Genomic DNA, 13,017 nt, shown 5'->3' with positions numbered 1-13,017 from the left:
GCTAGCGGAGGAGTTTGGCTTTCTTCCTCGCCGCCGGCCTCTTCTCCCGACTTCGGGGGTCTTGTCCCCCTCTTCGGTTCTTCTGCCGGGCCACCGCCTGTAAAAGAGCTATAAGAAGGCGCGGTGGCCCGGCAGAAGAACCGAAGAGGGGGACAAGACCCCCGAAGTCGGGAGAAGAGAAGTCTTCTGTCGCCGCCGTCGCCGCCTTCCGTTCTTCTTCTTCTCCTTCTTCTCCAGGAGATGTTGCCTCGACGATCTCTCCGGCCGGAATGCCAGGGACGCACTGCGCGGCCACTTTTATAGGGACAATGGGGCGGTGTCACATGGCTTTATGTCACATGGGTTGGTCACATGGGGACTATGACATCGTAAGGGGGCGGGGTCACCATGTGACATAAAGCCATGTGACACCGCCCCATTGTCCCTATAAAAGTGGCTGCGCAGTGCGTCCCTGGCATTCCGGCCGGAGAGATCGTCGAGGAAGAAGAAGAAGAAGAAGAAGAAGAAGAAGAAGAAGAAGAAGAAGAAGAAGAAGAAGAAGAAGAAGAAGAAGAAGAAGAAGAAGAAGAAGAAGAAGAAGAAGAAGAAGAAGAAGAAGAAGAAGAAGAAGAAGAAGAAGAAGAAGAAGAAGAAGAAGAAGAAGAAGAAGAAGAAGAAGAAGAAGAAGAAGAAGAAGAAGAAGAAGAAGAAGAAGAAGAAGAAGAAGAAGAAGAAGAAGAAGAAGAAGAAGAAGAAGAAGAAGAAGAAGAAGAAGAAGAAGAAGAAGGAGAAGGAGAAGGCGACAGAAGACCGGGCCACCGCCTGTAAAAGCTATAAGAAGGCGCGGTGGCCCGGCAGAAGAACCGAAGAGGGGGACAAGACCCCCGAAGTCGGGAGAAGAGGCCGGCGGCGAGGAAGAAAGCCGGACTCCTCCGCTAGCAAAAGAGCTACAAGAAGATAGCGGAGGAGTCCGGCGAGAAGACCCCCGAAGACGGAAGACCCCCAGGGCTGTGCAATAAAATATTTTAACCCTGTGTTGTGTTTTTTTTTGTACTTTTTTTTCCACAGGTGAATGGGTAGGGGTACATTGTACCCCATACTCATTCACATAGGGTGGGGGGCCGGTACCCGGGAGCCCCCTTATTAAAGGGGGCTCCCGGATTCCCATAAGCCCCCCGCCCGCAGACCCCGACAACCAACGGCCAGGGTTGTCGGGAAGAGGCCCTTGTCCTCATGAACATGGGGACAAGGTGCTTTGGGGTGGGGGGGCCGCGCGGCCCCCCCTTCCCCAAGGCACCCCCCATGTTGAGGGCACGCGGCCTGGTACGGCTCAGGAGGGGGGGGCGCTCGCTCGCCCCCCTTTCCTGGCCGGCCGGGTAGCGTGCTCGGACAAGGGTCTGTTGTGGACTTGGGGGGGACCCCCACGCCGATTTTTTTAGGCGTTGGGGTTCCCCTTTAAGTCCATACCAGGCAGAGGGGCCAGTGACGTCTCCTATGTGGGCCCCGCCTACCTGGAGACGCGCTCCAAATGAGCGCACTTTCCTCCGCGTGTGTGGGCGAGTCCGTTCATTTCAAAAGTAGGGCGGATAGTATGGCGGACTTAGTCCGCCGTATTAGTCCGCTCAAAAAGTGCCGTGTGTGGGCAAGTCCGTTCATTCGAAAGTATGACGGACTGTCCGTCGGATTGTCTGGCGGACTAAGTTGGCCAGACAGTCCGCCACGTGTGTACGCGGCTTTAGGCTTCTTCTGAATGGCTGAGGTGGAGATTGTGATGTCACCCACCCACCTCAGCCATTCAGAGCAAGCATGTGGATGCACAGTCTATTTTATGACATTCTGATATATTCTTATCACCTAAATGGATTGTATCATTTACTTGTTATAAATGATGTATCATTTGTTATAATTATGCATGTAATGTATATAATTTTGTATATATTTTTTAAACTATGGGGTTGGTTTACTAAAACTGGAGTGTGCAAAATCTGGTGCAGCTCTGCATAGAAACCAATCAGCTTCCAGTTTTTTTATCAACCATGGATATTCACGTTTTTAGTAGCCTACATATATTGCGAAAAACACACAAGGGAAGGTGCAAACGCCCAGTGCATTGCCATAATCCTTTATTGGTCATAAATTGCACACACAAAAAAACATACTTACAAGTGTGCTTAGAAAACAGACATTGTATCACATCATATTACTCTCCAGCACCGGGGATCGCATAGCACAGCCCGACTGGTCCCTCAGTAAAGGCTTATGTGTTTCGAAGGGAAGCATCCCCTTCCTCATTTTATATAAGAGGGTTTACTCTGATGTGGGCAGCAGCAGTGGAGCATTCCCATTTCTTGTCTAGTGATATCATCTAGATGTCTATATCTCCTGAGCACTGGAGGGTGTGTGTCAATCATTTAGCAATTTGTTAATTTTTATTATAGCAGGGCACAGGACATCTTTTTCCAGTTATTTATTATAAATTAAATTGTTTCATTGTGGCACTGCCAGCTTGTTATCTAGAGGTATGCCATGGAGCATTTTTATTATATATATTGGTTGTCTTGCACACAGAGCAAATGAGGATGCAGCGTCTAGACTCCTAGATTGCTGGGATGCAGGCAGCTCCTGTCACCTCAAGTCCTAGGTTTCTGGGGTGCAGGTAGCTCCTGAGGCCTAGTATCTTAGGCTGATGAGCGTGTCCTGTCTGCTGGGTACCTTGGTATTCAGGGCTAGTAGTATACATTTATCATTTATGCTGAATGCCAGTCCTATGAAAATGTTAGCACAAACATTTAAATGTGTAGCATGCTAAATACGGACTTTTTTTTTGTTGCACAGCTGAATGTAGCTCCAGACTACAGAGCTGTGCTCGCCTTTGTACATGGGCCCATAACGTGGCTGCATTCGGATCAGTAAAACCACAATATGAATTTGAGCACAGTGTATTTTGCGCCCGTATGCGTGCACCCCAAAAGTGATCAAGCCATCACCAGAACAAGTGCTGCATTATGAAGACTTCCCCTTGATTCCTGTTCTAGTAACAACCCTTAGTTTTGGGTGCACTTTTGATTTCAGGTTTCGTAAGTGTATAAAATTAAAAATGCCTCACATTTGTTTACTGAAAGCCATTGTAAATAGTACAGGATCCTCTATTTCTGGTGTGTGTATGGCTATAATAGCTCTGGGTAACAGATTTAGAACAAGAATGCTGTAAATTAGTGTCAGAATTCCTTATCCCTATGCTTGACCTGGGTCAGAAACACAAAGCACAGAATTTAAGGTGTTACTAAACCCACAAAAGAAAAATCATTCTGTATATGCAGCATAGCATGCTTGTTATACTCACTGTGGAACTTAAGGGGTTAATCCTCTGCATTGTGTAAAAAGACTGTTTTATCCTGTATGCACAGATCCTTCCCTACTGCACGGTCTATCTGGGGAAGGCCAGCTTACACATGCAGGGTAGCCGACCTGCACATGCTCAGTTGTGTTTTTTTGTGCTGGAGAGAACATTCACTTGTTCTCAGAGATAGCCAGATCTTGCCATCACACATGTGGGTGTGTATACAGACTGTAGTGGAAATCTCCTCCTACCTGAACTCTCAGCACTGAAGAAACTGTGCAGTTTATCACTGACTGTGGTATACAGATCAGCCAAAAAGGTATATATTGGCAGTATTTTAATGTAAAAAGAAGATTTACAAGCTGTGGGCATGGGGGGGGGGGGGGGGGCAGATGAAATATTTTCATATTAGTGGGTTAGGATAACTCTTTAAAGAGGACGTAAACCCTGATGAGTTTACTTCCTCTTTCATTCCCTGCAAAGGTAAAGCATAATGGACTACTAGTAGTCCATTATATGTCACTTACCTGACACAGGAGCCAGTGAAGTCACCGCTGTCCCCTGTAGTCCGGCACACCCATCTTCTTGGTGGGTCTCGCCGCTCCCCTGCTGTCATTCGGCGAAGCTGCGATGCGCACGGGAGCCGCCACACGCGGCATATCGCCATTGACAGGTGCCACGCTCAGTGCGCCTGCGCGCCGCTGTCTACGGTAAATGCGCCGTAGACAGCGGTGCCTGTCTTTCGGCAAAGATATTTCTTGGTCAAAGTGTGTCGTAAGGGTTTACAACCACTTTAAGCCATCAGCATGACAGCCAGGGAACTCACATTGTCAAAATGAATCCCATATAATTCTTTTGTGATAGGTGCACTTTAGGTGCTCATGTGGACAGACCAGAGGTGCTCAATGTGTGTTATGTTAGTGACTGTGTACTTTGTCATTAAAGAGTTTACTCTTTCTATATGCTCTCTTTTGCATGTGATGAAGGATTCATTATTATTGTGGGTGGTCAAGAAAAAAAAATAGGGGTTGATTTACTAAAACTGGAAAGTGCAAAATCTGCTGCAGCTCTTCATAGAAACCAATCGGCTTCCAGTTTTTAGGCTTAGTTCACATCTAGGCTTTTTTACAACCGTTTTTGCCGAGTTTTTGTACAGGCTTTTTGAAGTTGACAAGTCACCAATGAAAAGCAGTAGAAATGCCTGTAATCTGCCAAAAAGAAGCTTGTGTACTTTTTTGAGTGATGGGTGTTTTGCTTAAAGCGGAGGTCCACTAAAAAAAAAAAAAAAAAAAAAAAAAAAAAAATTAAAAGCCAGCAGCTACAAATACTGCAGCTGCTGACTTTTAATATATGGACACTTATCTGTCCAGGGAGCCTGTGATGTCGGCAGCTGAAGCCGATCTGTCCATCGGCTCTCGGCTGCTGCCACCGCCATCCTCGGTAGGGGAATCAGGAAGTGACTTCCTCCTTCCCTACTGTGCATGCCCAAGTCCCACTGCTCATCCTCACTGGTCTCTGCTGTCCCAGAATACAGCGGGGGAGGACAAAGTAGGCGCCGGAAGTGGCGTAGGTCACCGCGAATGCCGCGGTGATCTATGCCATGCTGTGGGAGAAAATACCTGTATTAGTCAGGTATCTGCTCCCTCCTCCCCCCTGAAAGGTGCCAAATGTGGCACTGGAGAGGGGGAGGATTCCAAAAAGTGAAAGTTCAATTTTTGGGTGGAACTTCACTTTAAAGTGACAGAATGCTCAGTTTTTCTGCTCTAAACTGAGACTTAGAGCAGAAAAACGACCAAAAACACCTAGATGTGAACTGAGCCTTATTGTTAAAGCTTATTCGAACAAGCTGAAGTTAACAGCTAATTGGCTACCATGCGCAGATGCTCCAGATTTTGCACTCTCCAGTTTTAGTAAATCAACCCCAATATGTGTTTGGCATGAAAGTATACATTTTAGCCTTGCATGTAATATATTGTGGTTACTAAATGTTAAAACTTTGCATGTTTACTAGAATACAAATGCTGCAAAATGATCTGTATTTTTTTTTAGGCATATTAAGGCCCTGTTTTTCACTAAATCTAATGCCTGTTTTTTCATTCTTAATTTATTGCCTACAGACATCTGTACAGTTGTATGAGCTTGCTAAAATTATGTATAGCGTATTTTCCGGTGTATAAGACGACTTTTTACACTAAAAGCAAACAGCCAAAAAGTGGGGGTCGTCTTATACGCCGGGTATAAAGCAAAGCCGTCTTGTATGCAAGCCGCCCACTGCATAGCATCCCTCTGGATGCTTACTGAATGTGCGGTAATACTGTATACACCGCTGAGCCAATCCTGGCAAGCGATGTATTCTATTAGAGAATACAAAGCCTGCTTGGATTGGAGTAACCACCTCTGCCAATCCGAGCAGGCTACATACAGTAGCCTGCTCTGATTGGCTTTGAGAGTCAGAGGCGCGGGCTGATGATGTTACAGCCCCTGCCAATCCGAGCAGGCTTTGTATTCATTAATAGAATACATCGCTCGCTGTGATTGGCTTAGCGCGGTATACTGTGAGACAGTGTTAACTGTTACACAAAGCGCTACTGAACATACAGCATTACCGCACATCCAGCAGGCTGACAGATTGGTCGGAAGGGGGTCGTCTTATACGGCAAGTATAGCACAATCCAACATTTAAAATGGAAGATTAGGGGGTCGTCTTATCTGCCCAGCCGCCTTATACGCCAGCAAATACGGTAGGTCTTTTGATCCCTGTGGGTTTTATAAATAACAGGAATTACATCCAGCATTCAAAACATATAAACAAGCAATGGGCTAGGGGCATGCCCAAACAACATTTTGACATGTCTGGTATTTACCATATGATTTGGTGTGTCTTAATATTTATTTGCTAAATAGAGTTCCAATGAGATGTTCCATATCATGCAAGACTATTCCAAGTGGTTAGTGAATTGGGTATTTTGTTTCAGTTTACAGCCAGCAACCAGAAATATTATACGGGCCTGGTGCTTCCCAAACTTCGATCAGTGGTGTACCATCATCACAATACATGCAGAGCTGAAGTACCACCTGTTGTATGTTACCATGCACAACTCAGGTGCATAGATACAATACTCCTTTAGCTTCAAAATTACACTACATAGCCCTCACTATAAACATAAATGTAAACCTTTCTTCTTGTCTACCTTATGATTCCACTCATGCACCCCCTTCTCTCGCTTTATGACCTACAAGACTGTGGGCAGAAAGTGTTTTCCTAAAAATTGACCTAGATTTCATACAGGCTCACTATCATAAAACCATAAGTAAATTTATTTATGATGTTCACTTGTTCAGGTAGATCCTAAATGCAATTGTAGCCCCCACCACCTTTAGGTGGGTGCTAATAGGTAGATGTTAGATGTTGTTTGTTTAGGCCTGGGGGGTTAATTTGGTTTGGGAGGAGCAGTAGAATAGAGGGGGGTGTGACCACCTGTTCTTCACCCTGGAAGACCTCCCTTGTTTCCCCAGGGTAATGTTCTGGAAAGAAGGCGGGGCAGGGACAGAAGAGCAGGCAGGGTATATGGCCCTGGCCCAATCATTAATTTGTATGGGCAGTGGCGGGTAATACATATATACTGAGGTCACCTGCTTCCCAGAGGGAGATGGGAAGAGACCATGTCCACAGAAGCTTCGCAATGTGACCTTCAGGAGCAAGCTCAAAGTCCTGGGGGTTCAGAGACACCAGCGCTGGAGACCTCAGAGCTGGATGGTTCAAGCCTATAATTCACACCAAAAACCCTGGGGGAAGAAACCAGGCATCCTGGCTGGGATGGACCATTGCACAAGAATCGGGAAGTAGCTGCAAAGCGGACGGAGTAGACAGGTGAGGCCTGGGACTTCCAGAATTCCAATTTACCAAGGTGTCTTTCAGAGGGGCCTTGGCCAGTTCGTTGTACAAACTAAGTATGCGCACAAATGACAAAAAACAGTCTATCCTTTAAAATAATTTTAAGATGATAACTCCTTCATATTCAATATTAACACGGTTTTGCTTAGCAGATAGTAGACTGAGTAAAGAAAATACATTTGTAATTAGAAAAAACAAATGTGAAGCAACTTTCAGACACTGCCATCCCTGACCTGAGCGGACTTGGTCCTCAGTGTTTTCTTAGTCACTGGCCCAGAACTTACATGAAGCTAATGAAGTCAGGAGAAAGTCACAACCCCTAAATTCGGATGAAGCCTTGGTATTGGCATAATAGCAAGGCAATCGGCATTTTCAAAAGTGAAGGTCAGACATAAAATTGTATCTAAAGCCATTTGTTTTTTTATAAATGTGATAAGGAAATAAGTCCTGGTGACCACTTTCTTCAAGACTGAAAGTGAGAGAAAATGGTCAACAGAACAAGAATAGAAAGGAAACTTCCAATAAAGACTTGTGTTCTGGTGACAACTGAATAAGAGGGGATATCACCTCAGTTTAAAGAGATTTGTTCTTATTTTCTGATGTTTTATGGGAAAGGAAGCCAAAGATTGGCAGATGGCAAAAAAATATATATATAGCACTTCTTTGACTTCTTTTTTATTGCCTTTTCCTACTTATACAGGAAAAAAAAAAAAAAAAAAAAACTTTAGGCATACTGTTAAAGTGTTACTAAACCCACAACAGTAAAATCTGTCTGTATATGCACTAAAGCATCCTTGTTATACTCCCTGTGGAATCTAAGGGGTTACTCCTCCGCACTGTGTAAAAAGGCTGTTTGATCTCGTCTTCTCTGACCCTCCCCTTATATTACAATCACTGTGCTGATAGAACAGAGCCCTAGGAGGCACTCTGCACATGCTCAGTGTGGTGTGTATTGCTAGAGAGCTCTTTTTTTGAGAGCGTGCATGTGATCAGCACAGGCCCAAACAGCATTGTCCAGAAAGAGGGTCCGGGTTCATGCAGCCTCATAGGACAGTAAGAGGAGAATGAAAACTCCTCCTACATGCTTTAACTAGTGCTCACCAGGACACTGATAGAAGTCACAAGACTGTTATATACAGCTAATGAGAAATTGTATTTAGCACTAGCAGTTTATATTTACTAAAATAATTGCATTTCCATGTTCTGTGTACTGTGGAAGACCAGATATAGTAGATTCAGGGTTCTGGGTTTAGTAACATATTAAGTATTGTCAAGTGAGGGATATGCATCACTTTGCAAAGATTGAGGTAAGTTTCTGTAACTTCAAGTCATCATTAAGTAAGCACTATGTATGACACTGAGCATTTTTTTGGGTTCCATCAATACTGTCTGACAGTCTGCTTTTTTCATGGAGATAAGCAGGTATAATGAATAGTATGAGGATTTTCCATTAGTTGAAGTTTGTGTAGTATACTGTAAATGGCTGCAGGTGAAAACACCTAAGAAGATACTGAACTGCAATCGGTATATTACAGCCAACAGTGTAAGCAGCAATCTTTAGCACCCTAATCAAATCCCTTAGCTCCTTAATATACATTGAAACTCTAAAACTCTGGTGCCATCTAAATTTATGATAAGAGGCAATGGCATTTAAGCAGATAGTGTTCAGTTCGCATTGCCTATTTCCAACCATTATAATATACAATAGTGGCCATCATATCTTTAAACAGATCCAATCATAACTGATTCCAGTGAGGACTGGGGCAATCATGAGTAAATTTCAATCTGAAGAGATCATTATTCGCAAACCCTGTCATCACCTTTCCATACACTCATCCATGCTTAAAAAATGCTCAAAAACCAAGCAATCTTCATCAATTTCCAGTAATATCTACTGTAGTGTGTAGACCAATCTGCAATTTTGTCATGAGATAAAGTAATGAGAGATGGTAATGAATGCCAAGTAAAGCTCTACAAATGTGACATTGTGACAGCTGTCAGTTACAAGTGCCTTTTAATGATTTGGGTTTGATCTGTGATGATAATGTTCCTGTTCAGACAGTGTAGTGTCTAATCAAAAACAGTAGTGCTGTTAACCCACCAGCAGAGGAACAGGCTGTAGAATTTTGAAGCTAATTAGAAATAGTATGACTTAAACATTGCTCCTTTAACCATTACATAGACAAAAAAAAAAAGGACACGTATTAAAATGCTGCAATGCCTGTACCAAAATGGGTATATACCTGTCATTAGGAACAAAGGACTGTAAATAATTCAACATACTGATGTACAGAGTTACTGTGTGCAATGAAAAGGATTTATAAGGCAGCATATAAGGATTAAAAGTGTCAGAATAGATTTACTTCCATACGTAATGAAGGGGGCTAACACCCCAAATGCAATCATTATTGATGAGGAGCATGCACCACTGGCTAAACCCTATCATATTATGGCATATCACAAGTAATCCATGCTATAATATACCAATAATCCACTTAGTGCCAGAATACAAGCTAAAATTCATGGCACTGTAAGACTTTCATTCCCAGAGAAGATACCCAGGGAACCAATTAACTATTGCAAACATGCTGTGGTTTACTGTAGAGAAAGTGATGCCTTCTTTGACCGATTAGTGAGTCTGTAGAGAAGTTTGGCTGCACAGCAGAGGCTATCACAGTGCTTGCTTTTCACATTTCATTAGGAATAGCATGAGAGACACAAAGGGGGTTATTTACAAAAGGCAAATCCACTTTGCACTACAAGTGCACTTGGAAGTGCAGACGCTGTAAATCCGAGAGGGACATGCAAGGAAAGTAAAAAACAACATTTTAGGATGCACATGATTATATGATAAAATCAGCAAAGCGTCCACTCATTTCACATCTACCACTCAGATTTACAGTGACTGCACTTCCAAGTGCACTTTCAGTGCACTTGTAGTGCAAAGTGGATTTGCCTTTAGTAAATAACCCCCAAAGTCTTAGTACAGATCTGTTGTCTGAATAAGCTGCCAGTCTTACCTTATGTATTCTCTATAAAATTGCCTTACCTAGGCTAAGGTCTAACAAGCACTCAAAAGACCCCATCTTAATATTTAAACACATCTGTATCATGGCAGATGCCACCACAGTCTATGCAAGCAGATAATCCTTATGAATTTTATGATGTGCAAAATAATGAATTGTGTTGGAGAAAAATTGCGATTTGTATTTTATTACTGTGAAAAAAAAAAAAATAGAAAAAAAAAAACAATCAACAGCAAAGTGCAGAAATGTAATTTTAGTTTTTTTTTCTATTTTTTTTTTAATCCATAAAGGAAGTCTTTATGGATAGGGCATACAAGTGAGTTCAGTTCATTATGCACGACTGCTGAAATGACTTGCCAATGCTAAAAAAATTAAAAAAAAGGGGAAGGAGGAAGAAAAATTGTCAGTGGGAATGAAATGTTCAGCATGCAGGAATACATAAAACTGTTCTTGCTTAAAGCACAGTTTCTAGCAAAGATCAGCTAGAAGCACAGATTTATGGAAAGCACTGGTGCATTAAGCAGCAATCTGCACATTGATGTGTGCTGGAGTGTACAAGACAAACTCTAGCTTGTAAGGATTTAACTGGTCTCACTGGCTGCCCTGCTCACCTGTCGTCCAGACATCTGCCTCTCTCTGTGACACTGCATCAATTGCCATGGAGCTAACTAACCTGAAACTTGCCACTCCAAATCCCTACAAATAAAACACAGCACCTAGTGCACAATGGACAAGGATCTCCTGATTTAGCTGAAGACCAGTTTGCTGCTATTTCTAGATAGCCTTAAAGTTGTAAAGATGCTTTCAGCATCCTTTGACAGGTACATTGTCATTCTCTAGATCAGCCTTTCTCAACCTTTTCAACACAGAGGAACCCTTGAAATAGTTCTCCAGTTTCAGGGAACCCCTGCTATAAAATAGAAATCTACAACTCATGATACATTAGTGTGATAGTCAGTGGGGAGAATGGTCCTTACACTTGTGGTCATTGGGAAAAATTATCTCCTTACAAATAGCTAAAAAGATCAATGGTGTCAGTGGGAACTTATCTGAGAGGCAGAAATGGCCCAATGCTGAAGGAACCCCTAGCAACCTCTGGAGGAACCCTGGTTGAGAATCTGCTCTAGATCCACAAGATATTAATATAATACAGCCTTATGGCTATGAATAGAAAGCACACAGCATCCTTCCCCCCCATTATTTAAACCAATACCAGGGTAAAAGCCCCAACACTGACATCCAGCTTTACCTTTAACCATCCGGGTGATAAAGTTTATCCAGCAAGCCTAACTAGCAAAGTTACTCGTACTGGAATGTACAGCTCGGGCTTTAGCTGTTAGCACTCGCAGGTAATATTTCTGATTGCTACAATATGTTGATAAATCATTAACAGCTTTAATTAGCAAGGCTTGTAAAGTAACATTATCTTTGCCCTTACCTGTCTGCTGATCTGATGGTCAACGTGCACGTTGCCAGCTGCCCAGCTAGCAGTTGGCAGCCCCCAGAGGCATCCTCCGACCTTTTATCCCGACAATTGCTGCATTAGATCGGAGGTGAATGGCAGTTGGTATCCAGAGCCCGTGCCAGCTGCTTCTTGGTGTCTGCGATGTACTGTATACAGCAGCTTCAGCACTTTGTGTCTCAGAGTAAGTGCAATCTCACAGAAGGATGATGGAAAAGCAGAAAGCCCTCCTAGAAATCACCAGCTTTTGGCTTTCAGGGAACAGCTATCCAGTCCTGCAGTGCTGAAAAAAAAAAAAAAAAGACAAGTCCCCCTAAACTGACAGCATCCTTAAATCAGGTAGAGATAGGTCTCCCTCAGTGTGTGGAATAGTAGGCAGTGATGTGCTCTAGCAGTGCTGGAAGGCTCTGTGATCTCCTTTAGTTAACATCTCTATCCAGATCTCTCTCCTTGCTGCAGCTCCACTCAGCTGCACTATTATTCAAAGGCCCACAGCACTGCCTACTGCTTAACTCATTAACTGCCATTTGATCTGGAGACTCTGCTGCCACAGCCTGTGTCTCTCCTTATATATGCATCACATCCCCAGGAGGAAACATTCCCTTTTTTCTGATGCAGCTGAAATCTGTGTTCATTACATAGCCCAAGTAATAATGGAGCATAACATACAAGCATGTGCATAAGAAAAATGTGCCTGTATGCACACCTGAGCAGAGCGTGTTCCTAGTGATTCGTAAAGCGATTTTTAAATTTTTTTTGGAAGGCGTTTTACGAGCTTTTTTGCACATGTATCAAGCTTCAGACGTTTGTTTCCTTGGCGAAGGGAGAAGAGCAGGTTTATGGCTAAGTTTGGATGTGCGGCAGACTTTCCACGGAGGGACTGCTTTCTAGAGGCATTTGACAGCGAAGAGACGCCTCCTCCAAGTCTTTTTTAACCCTGCGCAAAAGCGTGTGCAATACATGTGGTTGCAGCACGGTCTCATTCACAGGGGTAGAATTTTGAGTATTCACCCCCGACCAACTTAAAGCAGATGTAAAGCCCGCTTGGTGATTTTTACCTACAATAAGGCTTACCTGTTGGTAAAATGAATATCTCCTAAACGTAGGGTTGCCACCTCATCCATTTAAACCCAAACACATATGAATTACACAGGTTCTGAGGCTAATTTACTGCAAATACAGCACCAAGGGAGTTTACATACCAGTAAGGATTAGCTCAGGCGTGTTTGCATACTCCACATGCAGAGCCCGCCAGAAAGTCGGCGCAGCACTGCGCTAATCACAGGCAGTGAGACATTGCCCTGATGCTCAGCTG

The 13,017-nt window shown here is 43.4% G+C and overlaps 1 protein-coding gene across 2 annotated transcripts in view; it reads right to left on the bottom strand.

Annotated features, from left to right (window-relative positions):
* WSCD2 (WSC domain containing 2) overlaps positions 1-12,526 on the bottom strand; it is a 478,077-nt gene extending 465,551 nt beyond the window's left edge. For both annotated transcript variants that reach the window (XM_077462039.1, XM_077462040.1), the window contains exon 1: positions 11,679-12,526. The gene's annotated coding sequence lies outside the window, so the exon portion shown is untranslated. The remainder of the gene's footprint in view (positions 1-11,678) is intronic.
* Between the last annotated feature and the right edge of the window lie 491 nt (positions 12,527-13,017).

This window comes from Lithobates pipiens, unplaced genomic scaffold (assembly GCF_037356315.1).
Source record: "Lithobates pipiens isolate NorthernLeopardFrog02 unplaced genomic scaffold, aLitPip1_a1.2 Scaffold_3, whole genome shotgun sequence".
Taxonomy (NCBI): Eukaryota; Metazoa; Chordata; class Amphibia; order Anura; family Ranidae; genus Lithobates; species Lithobates pipiens.
Note: the sequence above shows the minus strand (reverse complement) of the source record. Positions and strands in the feature narration are given on the sequence as shown.